The 12,527-nt window shown below is 39.7% G+C and overlaps 1 protein-coding gene across 8 annotated transcripts in view; it reads right to left on the bottom strand.

Moving 5' to 3' along the window:
- Positions 1 to 12,527, bottom strand: part of hdac5 (histone deacetylase 5) — a 300,915-nt gene that overhangs the window by 259,954 nt on the left and 28,434 nt on the right. For 2 of the 8 annotated variants that reach the window (XM_078223915.1, XM_078223918.1), the window contains exon 2: positions 11,684 to 11,776. The exons of the other annotated variants lie outside the window; for them this stretch is intronic. The gene's annotated coding sequence lies outside the window, so the exon portion shown is untranslated. The remainder of the gene's footprint in view (positions 1 to 11,683; positions 11,777 to 12,527) is intronic. 8 annotated transcript variants of the gene reach the window in all.

Raw genomic sequence — 12,527 nt, 5'->3', positions numbered from 1 at the left:
TGTCCATAGATCAAGAGCAACATTTGGAATGGTGTAATTCCTGAGGTACCATCGTGTAAACACTGTTCTGGTTTCAAGCCAGAATTTCATTCCTGGCAGGGAAAGAGATTGGCTTGCAAGAAATGTACTTAGCGGGGGATATCAGCTGTTCCTGATATTAACCTGCTAACATCTATCCATCAGTGCTAAGCCTTGGCACATGCAGATGTTATCAGTGTGAAGTGTACAGCATGATTTTCTTATCTAAGGATCCAGGGTTGACTGTGGTTTTACTCTGGGAAGAAGTGTAACATTATAGGGATTAGAAAGCTCAGTATACAGCAGGACGAATGAATGTTGTTCTGGTAATAATACAGCTTCAGTTCAAAATGATGCCAACATACTTATGTAGCCCTTTCATTGCCTAATGTTAATGTATGCAATCAGCTGGGGCAAAAGAGATCAGCAGCAAAACTCAATTTACTTCCATAATAAATGCTTGCAAAGCAGCCAGATGAATGCCCCAAAAACATTGGTTTCTTGCAATTTATTATTCATTGGTACAACTGAATGTGGATCCTAGAAATGGAATATTTCTAGTTAAAAAAAAAACTAACATTAAAAACAAAGCCAAAGGGAACAATGCAAATTTAATGACTTATTTTGAAACACTCAACAAAAATAAGGTCAAAACTCTTATTACTTCTGTTCTCCGAAAACTTGATCATTCAAAACTCTGCTGCCCATGTCATAACTCTCAAAGTCTGCTCACTCATTTTTCCAGTGCTTGTTGAACTACGCTGACTTTTGATTAAGCAATGCCTCGATTTTATACTTCTAGTTCTTGCTTTCAAATCACTCCATGGCCTCCTTCCTTCAGCCATAAAGCCCCTCCCTTTCTCCCCAGAGATCTCTGTGCTCACCAATTGTAGCCTCACAAGCATTCATGATTTTAAGCCACTACACCTTTTCTGCCGCTTTTAAACGTACATGTGCTATTATCAAAGAGAACATTTGGTGATAAACACTTTAAAGATTTTCACTAGACTTTGCTATTTGATTAATGCTTTCTCGAGTAATGTTTAAAACAATGAAACAAACTATTAATTCCAGACTTAAATGAGAAATAAATTCTTACATTAACGCAATTTCTGCTGCTGGATTTCCGTGGAAAGGCATTTGCTATCTGGACAGTATGCTGTTGTTTTCATTTTCAAGCAGGACTGCAAATTTTCATTGTTCAATTGGCTTCTTAAACTTGCTTTTTATGAAATGCGTGGAACTGAATGTACATCTGTGGCTATTTTGTCTTTAACTTTTTGATTAAGTTCATTTTAATTTTTAAAATCACGGTACAACTGCCCTGAGACCTTGGTAAAGCATTCTTTTCACATATTCACCATCGGCGAACAGAATTCCTCTTTAACAATCTTGAGTAGCCACAAAAATAGTAATTGAGCTACCTAATGATTTCAGCCAATTGGCAAAGGAGTTCCTAGATTTCTCGGCCTTGTCTTCAACTCCAACTGAACAACTTTCAGCTAAGGACTGTGCTTTTTAGCGAATTGTCGCTTAAGATTTAAATTCTTCTTGATGGTGAATTTCTCATTGCAAATGTGAGACACAGGGAAGTCAGCCTAATATGGGATGAATGCAAATTAATTAGTTCATTTATCTTGAAATCCTCAATTTTCCTCTTACAATCCTTCTCTTCTTTGCAACCATTTTCAGAACAGTCTCAAAACAAGAACCGGACTAAGTTTCGTCCTTCAATTATTTATCTGTATACCTGCATGAACTACATGCCTCAGCACCAGAGTACACTCTTTTATTGATTAATGTGCCTGCCTGTATGTGCTCACCAGCATAGCATCATGGGCACTTATGTCACAATTGACAACTCAGCATCTTACTTGTACATTCAACCAATTGTGGAGTGCTAACCTATTGATACTGATCACGATCAATCAAGCTCTAAATATGGTGACCAATCAGAATGCGCCATTTTGCGCAAGATTTTCAAACAGACTAACCAGGGTCACAGTGAGTGATTATTGTGCTTGACTTCCTACAACCCACATGGCTGGATGGTGGACAATAGTGCAGGATATCATTTTTCCCCAGTGAAGCATTCGGGAAACAGGAATTTTTAGGGAGTTGATTATGTTTCTGAATAAGGGAACGCATTGGGGAACAATTCCCTGAAAACTCGGTCAATGTTCGAAAGGTACATCCATTCAGGAGCCACATATCAAACCCCAGTGGTCACATGCAATTCCCGAGCTGCAGGTTGCTAATCGCTCCCCCAGATTTTTGAATTCCCTCTCTAAACCTCTCTGCCTCCCCAGTTCAGTTCTCTCCTATCCAGGCTTGGGCTGACAAGTGGCAAGTAACATTCCCGCCACACAAGTGGCAGGCAATGACCATCATCAACAAGAGAGGATTTAACCATCGTCCCTTGACATTCAATGGCATTACCATTGCCAAATCCCACACTATCAAAACCCTGTGGGTTACCAGTGACCAGAAAATGGGCTGGACTAGTTATATAAATACTACAGCTGCAAGAGGAGGTTAAGGGCTAGGAATTCTGCAGCAACTAACTCATCTCCTGATTCCCCAAAGCCTGTCCAACATCTACAAGGAGTAAGTCAGGAGCGTGATGGAATACTTTTTCCTTGCCTGGATCAGTGCAACTCCAACAGCATTCAAGAACAGCACCACCGATGAACAGTGGCAGCACTGCGTATCATCTTCAAGATGCACTGCAGGAACTCACCAAGGTTTCTTAGGTAGCACCTTCCAAATCCACAACCACTACTATCTAGAAGGACAAGGGCAGCAGATACCTGGGAACACCACCATCTGGAGGTTCCCCTCCAAGTCACTCACCTTCCTGACTTGGAAACATATTGTCATACCTTCACCGTCGCTTGGTTAAAATCCTGGAATTTCTTCCCTAACAACACTGTAAGTCTACCTACAACTCAGGGACTGCAATGATTCAAAAAGCAGCTCATCACCACTCGCTCAACAGCAATCAGGGATGGGCAATAAGTGCTGGCCTAGCCAGTAACACCCACATCCGTAAATAAATTAAAGCAAAATTAAAGATGTTTCTTAAAGCCTACCTCTTTGACTAAGCTTTTGGTCATCTGCCTTGTATTCTTACGTTGCTTGGTGTCAAAATCGGTTTGATAATGCTTGTAAATCAACTATTTTGTTACATTAGTAAGGTACAATAAAAATGCAAACTATTTTTGTTTTACAGGTGGCAATTGTCAATTCAGCATACTTATTCTGAAAGTTGCAAAATCTTATTCAATACTCAAAAGTTAAATATCGCAGATCTAATTCTCAATAAATATCAATTAAATAATTCTTACAGTGAGGTATATGATTTTAAAATGCCAAGGTATTTTACTTGCAGCTGGCCCTGTACCTCCAACTATTTTTGAATAGCAAACGCAATGCACAAAGATAGATTAGAAAAAAAAACTCAATGTAACAACAGAACAGCAACAAAGCAATGCTAAGCTGAATAAAAATCTGCAGCAGCACATTTTCTGAATGTAAAAAAACTGAGTACACCACAACAGTGTTGCTGAAAAATAATACTATATTGTTTGGATATTGAATTTCTAACCTTGCAATTAAAACATGTAAATAAATTATACTGCTTTGTAAGAATAGAAAGTCGTGGGTTAATATGCCCAAGGAAAGTGTCAACAGGAAAAACAAAACAAGTTGGTTTACTCCATATTATCAAAATGATACTGCATGCTATTCATGCATGATATTCATTCCACTTCACACTCCTAGATTAAGATAAAAATAACTTGATAAACTGCTGTACATATATTACAGTAATTAAAATTGTGCCTTAAAAGGAATTATCTGGAGGCATTAATAAAAGATGTAAATCCTATAACCTTTGAAGACGATCAGAAAATAATCCATACGCTGTTTCAGCTTAACCCTTCTGTAGACTGAATTGAAGTTATATGGACAAAGAAAAGGCCTCAAAATATTCTCAAAAGTATATGGTATATAGGTGCACAATTTTTAATGTGTCGAATTTTATAAATGAAAAATGCACTAAAGCTAGATGTGCCATGGCAATCAGATCACTGAGGTAGTTAGATACAGTAAAGATCTGCTCCTCAGTAAATATCATATAAAATAGCAAATAAACAATTTATCGTGCAATTGAAATTGTCAAGTTCCTTTAACTGCATTGAAAAAAAGTGATATTCTAAAGGTGAAGATTTGGATTAAATATTCCAAGTCTAGACTGATGGTGAGACACCTTTCTTGCTGTCAGCTGTATTGGAGAAATGTGGGCAATGTGCCTGCAATTTTCCAAAATGTGCTGATGACAGTTATCTCACCAGCATCCCTAACTTAGAACATTTACCCAAGTTCAGTTTGTGTGTTTCATAAAAGCAATTTTGTATTCAAACACCACTAAAGCAGTATAACACAGCTGATAATTGAACAAACTTCAATTGTGATTAAAGATCAATAAACTAATTTACAAGCAAGGAAAGAGAATGACACCAAAGGAAAACCAAATACCTCATTGTGCGCATCATACAAAATGGTCTATATTATAATAGAAATTAGAACCAAATTAGGAAAATCAATAAAGGGTGTTTGATACGAGAAATCGATAGACTAGTCCTTTATGGAGTTATCCCTCTGAAGAATAGGTTAAGGAATATCACTTCAATAGAATTGTTCAGGTTGCTGTGTTGAACCGATATTCTACAGTACTGAGTTCTCAATGCTGAAAGCAGGTGATGAAAGTGAAATGCAAAATGGACAACCCTTGCCTCAACAGGACACACAAATGTCAAAGCAAAACACTGCAACAACAAGCATGATGCATCATATTATCTGATGTGAAACTCAGTGCATAAACCTATTGAGCCAAAACCATCAGAATGCTGATAAGAAATCAAAAAATCTTTACAATATTAAACTAGATTACATCTGTCAATTTAAGATGATACCAAAACTTGAGATGCAGTCCAGGTATCATTACACATAATACTGCAGATGATTCCACGTCTCATGTCGAAACACAACTTCACTCTTTGCACGTAGTAATATTTGTGTTATATACGGTTTGGGGTAACTTGGCCACAAAAAGGCAGTTGAACACATTGTGATATTCAATCTTCTATACTTACAAAAATATTGAACTACAGTATAACATGGACTCAGAACTGGAGGCAGCTAGTTACACAGTCCCTTGTGGTAAGAGTAAACGTGTGAAAGCCCGTGCTTCCGATGCCGATACCAACTAAAGACATCAGTTTATGCAATCAAAATAGGAAGATGTTTACGAGAACACTTCTACCCCCTTAATTTTAATCTCCCTCGAGGAAAGGAGCATAGTGAAACTCATGTCTCAATTATAAGTCAGTCTTTCAGGAGCTTTGCAATTACACTGTGACCTGTACAGTACCACTGATGATTCAGTGGACACTGGTAAAGCTTGTTTCAGTGGGGCTAGACTTGTGAATGCAGGAGTAAGTTGAGTAACTGTGCATGAATGTCCCTCATCGCTCCTGGAGTAGAGTCCACTGGATGCCCCTGTACATGCCCTATCGAATGTCCACAGCAGCATTTCCTTCAACCGTGTTACCTGTAACCTCTGCTGTCTGAGTCATAAGTTTAAGCAGCAGTGTCACAAGTAGGCTTACACTAACACTGATGTGGAGCTGCTGACGTTGGACTGGGGTAGGCACAGTAAGTAGTCTCACAACACCAGGTTAAAGTCCAACAGGTGTATTTGGTAGCACGAGCTTTCGGAGCGCTCACCTGATGAAGGAGCGGCACTCCGAAAGCTCGCGCTACCAAATAAACCTGTTGGACTTTAACCTGGTATTGTGAGACTACTTACTGTACATTAACACTGCAGTTAAGTTACTGTGAAAATCCCCTAGTTGCCACACTCCGACGCCTGTTCAGGTACACTGCGGGAGAATTTAGCATGACCAATCCACCTAACCAGCAAGTCTTTCGGACTATGGGAGGAAACCAGAACACCTGGAGAAAACCCACACAGACACGGGGTGAAGATGCAGACCCCGCACAGACAGCAATTGAACCCAGGTCCCTGGCGCTGTAAAGCAGTAATGCCACCGTGCCACCCTTGACGAATGGTGTCTGTGAACGACTCTTCCATTGGTCAGTTTCACTAACAAAGATACAGGACCACTTTGGTTCAGAATAACTCCAGGCAGCCATTGTTAGTTGCTGCCAAAATTCGTTAAAGAGACACAATCGTTCAGGTTGAAATGTCTCTCCTTAGCATGGTGGTCATGTCTCTCCTCCTGCTTTTCCTGCCTCCTTTCCACTCTCATTTTGACATCTGAATGTAGCAAATCGAGTGAGTTTGGCTTCCTACCCATTAGTAATTCAGCTGGTGAGAGTCCTGTTGTTTTTTGTGGCACAATACAATACTGGAACAAGATCCATAAGAGTTTGGTTCCCTGCTATTCTCCTCAATCCTTCTTTCAGTGTCTGAACAGCTTGTTCTGCTAAACCATTTGAAGTTGGATGAAAAAGATGCAGTACATTGCTGATGTATTCCATTCCTTTGCATAAACTCGTGGAACAAATCACTTGTAAATGTTGCACCATTAAGAGAAACAAGAGAAGCTGTGATGTTGATCATGAAGTGTACTTCTATAGCCACTTACGATGTGCATCTATGATGACTAGAAACATATGACACATAAAAGGCCTTGCAATGTCCACAAGCTGTCGAGACCATGGACAATCAGCCACTCCCATAGATGTCGTGGTGCTGGTGGCACCATCTTCTGGTTCATCTGACAAGAACAACAGGATTTCACCTTGTTCTCCAAATTCAGATTCATATTAGGCCACCAGACATACGACCTTTTCATTCAGGAGGCACCAGGTGAGCCTCATGAACTTCATCCAAGACTTGCGAATGACCGTCTTGCCTCCTGCAAGGGTTGAAAACAGATCTCCCACCCACGGCAATGGGTAAGCGTCCAGCTTGGAGGCCCAATTAATGGTAAGTTTATAATCCCCGCATATGCGCACCATACCATTACTTTAACAACAGGAACAATCAGAGCTGCCCAATGTGAAAATTGAATGGGCTCAATGATTCCAAGCCTCTGCAGTCACTCCACCTCCACTTTGCCTTTCATGGGCTGTCCTGGGCTTGAAAAAGTTAGTAACCTGAAGGTCTACGAACAACTTAATTGCAGTGCCACGCAATGTATCCAGTTCATCCTTGAAAACCTCAGGTCATTTCTGAATGATATCCTCTCACCTTTGGGTGCTTAATCTCACCCCAGTTCAAGGGAATTTTGCAAGTCAGTCACATCCTGATAAACTAGGCTTTTTCCATTCTACCACCAGGAACCATGCTCTTGCTTCTTGGCGGCTGAGCGCAATGCTGCCTCTCAACGCCAGAGACTTGGGTTCAATTCCGGCCTTGGGTAATTGTCTGTGTAGAGTTTGAACACTCTCCCTGTGCCTCCGTGGATTTCCTCCAGGTGCCCCGGTTTCCTCCCACACTCCAAAGATGTGCGGGTTAGGTTGATTGGCCATACTAAATTGCCCCTTAATGTCAGAGGGTTAGCAGGGATAGGGCCTGGGTGGGATTGTTGCCAGTGCAAGCTCGATGGGCCGAATGGTCTCCTTCTGCACTGTAGGGATTCTATGATTCTTCTGATTCTATAATGTCCACTTCTAATGCTCCAAGCAATGGCATAACCTTCCCAGTGTAAGTTCTAAGTTTGATCCCTGCCCAAGACTTCCTGTAGGTCTCCTCACTGATTACAAATGCAGAGGTGCTTGTGTCCACCTCCATCTTTATTGGTTTTCCATCGATCCCCACTGCATCATAGGTTCTGCGCATATTAAACACATTATAAGAATGCTCCTCTGCCTGCGCCGAGCTTTCCAGATGATGCGTAACTGATTGAGGGCCTTTTGAATTTGATTTTCCCTGCTCAGCCTTCGACTTGCTCTGAGCACTGCTGCATTTCTTAGTGAAATGACCAGTTTGGTTGCAACAGTGACGAACAGCTTCCATAAATTTGCAATGATTTGCATAGTGTGTCCCTCCACACCTGAAACATTCCATTGCTTTCACCTTTTTTGCTTTCAGCCTCTTTTTTTACTTTGATGCACTGCACCTGCCATTGGCTTTTTGAATATCTTCTGTATTGCTGGCAGCCATTTCCATGCCTGAGACATTTCTAGAGCCTTCCTGATAGCCAGTGTGGCTTCTTTCAACAAAAGACACTGAATGCTGTCCTCATTAATGTCATGGACTAGTCTATCTAGGGGCACATCCTCCAAACTCACAATGGTATGAGAAATGGCATAATTCAGCAACAAAGTTAGCCACGGACTGTTGTGTTCCAAAAATGACTATGGTACTTGAAGTCCTGGACAATCACTGAGGTCTTAGGATTGTGCTGATTCTGAATGAGTGCAACTAAATCCACAAATTAAATGCCCCCCCATTTCTGTGGTGTTGCGAAATTCCTTACCAGCTTGCAAGTCTTTGCCCTACATACACACAGGATAATTGGGTGCCTCATCTGCAATTCCATTTGCCAAAAAAATGTTCCAAACTTTTCACATATTCAGTTCGGTCCCCGTTTTTTTCCATAAACTCACTGCTAGTCCCAAACATAATCATGGTGCTGCTAAGTGGGTTTTTCATTGGTGAACTTACGAACCCGCTGATCACGTTGCAAACTAGCCATTCACTGTGCAAATCTTCATACCGCCATGCCGAACCTCAAATTTTTATTTTCCTTTTATTTTGCCATTTTCTTCTCAATCGCCAAAAAGATGTGGTAGCTTGGCCACAAAAAGGTCGTCAAAAGCATTGTGATATTCAATCTTCTTTACTTACAAAAATATTGAAATACAATACAGCATGGACTCAGAACTGGAGGCAGCTAGTTACACTGGTCCCTCATGGTAAGATGAAACGCATGAACGCATGCGCTTATAATGATGTCACTTGCGTACGCTAATACCCACTAAAGACATCAGTATATACATTCAAAATAAAAAGATTACTACAACACTCCATAATAGGTTCATTTTGCAAATAGGACCTTCTCCAAATTTGTGATTCAGTAGGTATTGATGAACATGGAAGCACATTATCAGAATCTAGCAATAAAAGTTTTTACTGAGGTTAGCTACATTATAATTGATTCTGAATTTCAATATTGAGCAAAGTGAACCTGAAATATAAGAGCAGTGAGGAAGATCAGTAACTATCAATAAAAGGACTGCTTTTAGGTAACTGCATTTGATCCTAACCAGACACTGTTCACACCATTTTTCTGGTGTTTCATAACTAGCTTTTCCTTCATTATAAGATTTTACAAAGTAGTACTGATCTCATGTAAGTCATCTTGTTTCAAACACAGAATTTAATTAACCTAATAACTCCTTTAGTTTAAGCCACCTCCACTTTAAGGCGGCAACAAACGTCGCCTTCAGTAATTTACCTTACTCTCGAAACTTGAATAGAACATCACTGAAAACGAAGCTATTGCCTTCACAAGTAAATTTGTTGTGCAGTCAATACAGAAAACAAAACAACTTGCCTTCACGTAGCATTTTAAGCACAATAAAACATCCCAAGACATTTCGCAACACTAAGTCCAACTGGCAAAGGAGAAATTAGGGCAAGTGATCCAATTTGTTTTTAAATGTTAGAGGTAAACATAAGGGAATATGTTAGAGAAAGACAGAAATTGCAAAGCGAGGAGCTTAAAGAGAAATTTCAAAGCTAAAGGCCCAGATGGCTGAAGGCTCACCAGCCACCAGCAGACCAAAGGAAACTGGGGATACACAGCAGACAATAGTTGGAGGAACAAAAACAGAAAATGTTGGAAAATCTCAGCAGATCTGACAGCAAGTGTGGGGAGAGAATGGAGCCAATGTTTCGAGTCTAGATGACCCTTCATCAGAGCATCTCTCCACACAGATGCTGTCAGGCCTGCTGAGATTTTCCAGCATTTGTTTTTGTTGCAGATTCCAGCATCCGCAGTATTTTGCTTTTATCCAAGAGTTGGAGGAATGCAGAGTTCTCAACGGGAAAAGAGAACGTATGAGAAATGCTTAGTGGATAACATATATCAAAAATATATAAAGAGTACATAAAGGTGGGGCCAATTCAGCATCAAAGAGAAATATTATTATTTACATAGAGGGCATCACTGAGGTACTGTCTTCATTAAAGAGGATTCTGCCAATAACAAAAGAGAAGTGGAGGGGATAGGGAAATTGGATAGGATAAAAATAGTTCAAGAGGAAGTACTTAAAAGGTTGGCAGCACTCGTTACAGAAAGTTCACGTTGGCCCAGATGAAATGCATCCCGTTTTGCTGAGGAAAGCAAGGGTGGAAATAGTGATAGCTTTGCCCACAATCTTTTCATTCTTGTTGGATATGGGAGTGGTGACAGATGACTAGAAGGTTGCAAATATTACTATTCAAAAAAGAGGGGGGGGGAAAGAGAGAGATAAACCAGTCAGTTTAACGTCAGTGATGGGGAATCTTCCAGAGGACATCTTCGGATTTCGACTCGTAGTTAATTCAAGATTAATCCATCTACAATTTTCTCTGGTTATTGTCTCTTGTAAAGCTTGCCATGTCAGAAACTATACATATGAAACCATATACTTTGGTTCTTATATTGGCCATTTGTACGTTGAATACCTCTGAATTTTTTTTATTTTTAAATAAATTTATTTTTAAATTTGATATAATAAAGACCCTTACCAGATAAATATAAAAAGTAGAATAGAAATATATAACATGCCATACAGAAAAACAGCAAACTTCATGGCTTGAAAAGACATTCCTTCTCTCTAAATTCTTACGGCATACTTTAATAGAAAACAGTATAAGTTAATTACTACTGAATCAAACAGCCTGTACTATCTTCCAATAGTTTTTAAGTTTATTTATTAGTGTCACAAGTAGGCTTACATTAATACTGCAATGAAGTTACTGTGAAAATCCCATAGTCGCCATACTTTGGCGCCTATTCGGATACAGTGAGGGAGAATTTAGCATGGCCAATGCACCTAACCAGCACGTCTTTCAGACTGTAGAAGGAAACCAGAGCACTTGGAGCAAACCCACACAGACTTGGGGAGAACGTGCCGACTCTGCACAGATAGTGATCCAAGCTGTGAATTGAACCCAGGTCCTTGGCGCTGTGAGGCAACAGTGCTAACCACTGTGCCAATACATTTCTTGATTTCACCTGCCCAACATTACCATCATCCTTTTCTAAATATTAGCATCTTGTAGCATTGTTGATGGGCTATCTTTGATATTTAACTGTTAATCTGGTCTTTAATGTTTCAGACCGCTGTTCAAAAACTATGGAATCCAAGTAATGGTGGCTGTTTGTAACTTGTTCAGGACAATTAGGAAGCCAGTAATTTGATTGTAAATTTCAGGTTGCAGGTCAGTAATTGGCTTGTTTTGTCTGCATTTAGAATAAATTGCAACATGTAGAGGGTGCTGGTCAAGCAGTGGTACAAACTCTGCGTATTTGGAACATTCAAAAAGTCATTGTATAATTAATAACTACAAATGTGAATAAAAACACCCAGATGTTGCAGTAAAAACAATGGTGAAACCATCAGCATTGGCAGTCATTACCTCTGAACCGACAACAACTTCTGAAGTCCGCACAAGCACGGTTAAACTCAGAAATCCAAATCGGTGATTCAGCACTTCTTCATTGGGTCCAAACTGCAATAAATTAGAAATTGCTGAATTGGTGAGAACATGCCCTTCTACAATATTAGTCTTGCTATAAAAACCCTTGAAAAAGTTCCACCTTATTGAATAAGGTGTAACTGAGTACCAAGTTCATAATTGCTGCTGGGAAACTGCTTTGGCCCTGAAAAGTTAACTTTATATTTATTTGTAGAAAGTCAAATTTCTCCATGATGATAAATATTCCACATTAATTATTTTCAAGGTTTGTCTAAGATATTTCAGCTGCTACCTTAAATTCAATGTGTATATCCCAATCATTTATTTCATTCCCTGTAGAATATTAAAAAGTGAAGGATAATCAGAACATTTTACTTCCTAGTTTGATATCTTTGACAATACTTCGATGTGACTGGCTGCTTACCCTGCTCGATGATATCACTGTTGTTGGATACCTGGAAATCCCCTTGACATGGCACCAGATTCAAAGTAACAGACCATGTACATAGACCAGATAGGCTGCAGTGGTTCAAGACAACACTCACCGTCACCTTTTCAAGGGCAATTAGAGATGGGCAAAACTGCCAGTCTTGCTAACAAATCTGGCATCCCATGGAAGTATTTTTAAAAATTAACACGAAGGGAAATTGCACTCCAGAAAGATCTTTGTGGACAGTTTTTCTCAAGGTCAGTGGAGAGCATTGTCAGTTCACCATTGGCCACAAATTATAGGTCATTATCTTCAGAAAGTTAATTCTTGATATCTAAAGTCAAGTCTTCATTT

Source organism: Mustelus asterias, chromosome 11 (assembly GCF_964213995.1).
Source record: "Mustelus asterias chromosome 11, sMusAst1.hap1.1, whole genome shotgun sequence".
NCBI classification, from domain to species: domain Eukaryota; kingdom Metazoa; phylum Chordata; class Chondrichthyes; order Carcharhiniformes; family Triakidae; genus Mustelus; species Mustelus asterias.
The sequence above is the reverse complement of the archived record's forward strand: the minus strand, read 5'-3'. Positions and strand labels throughout refer to the sequence as shown.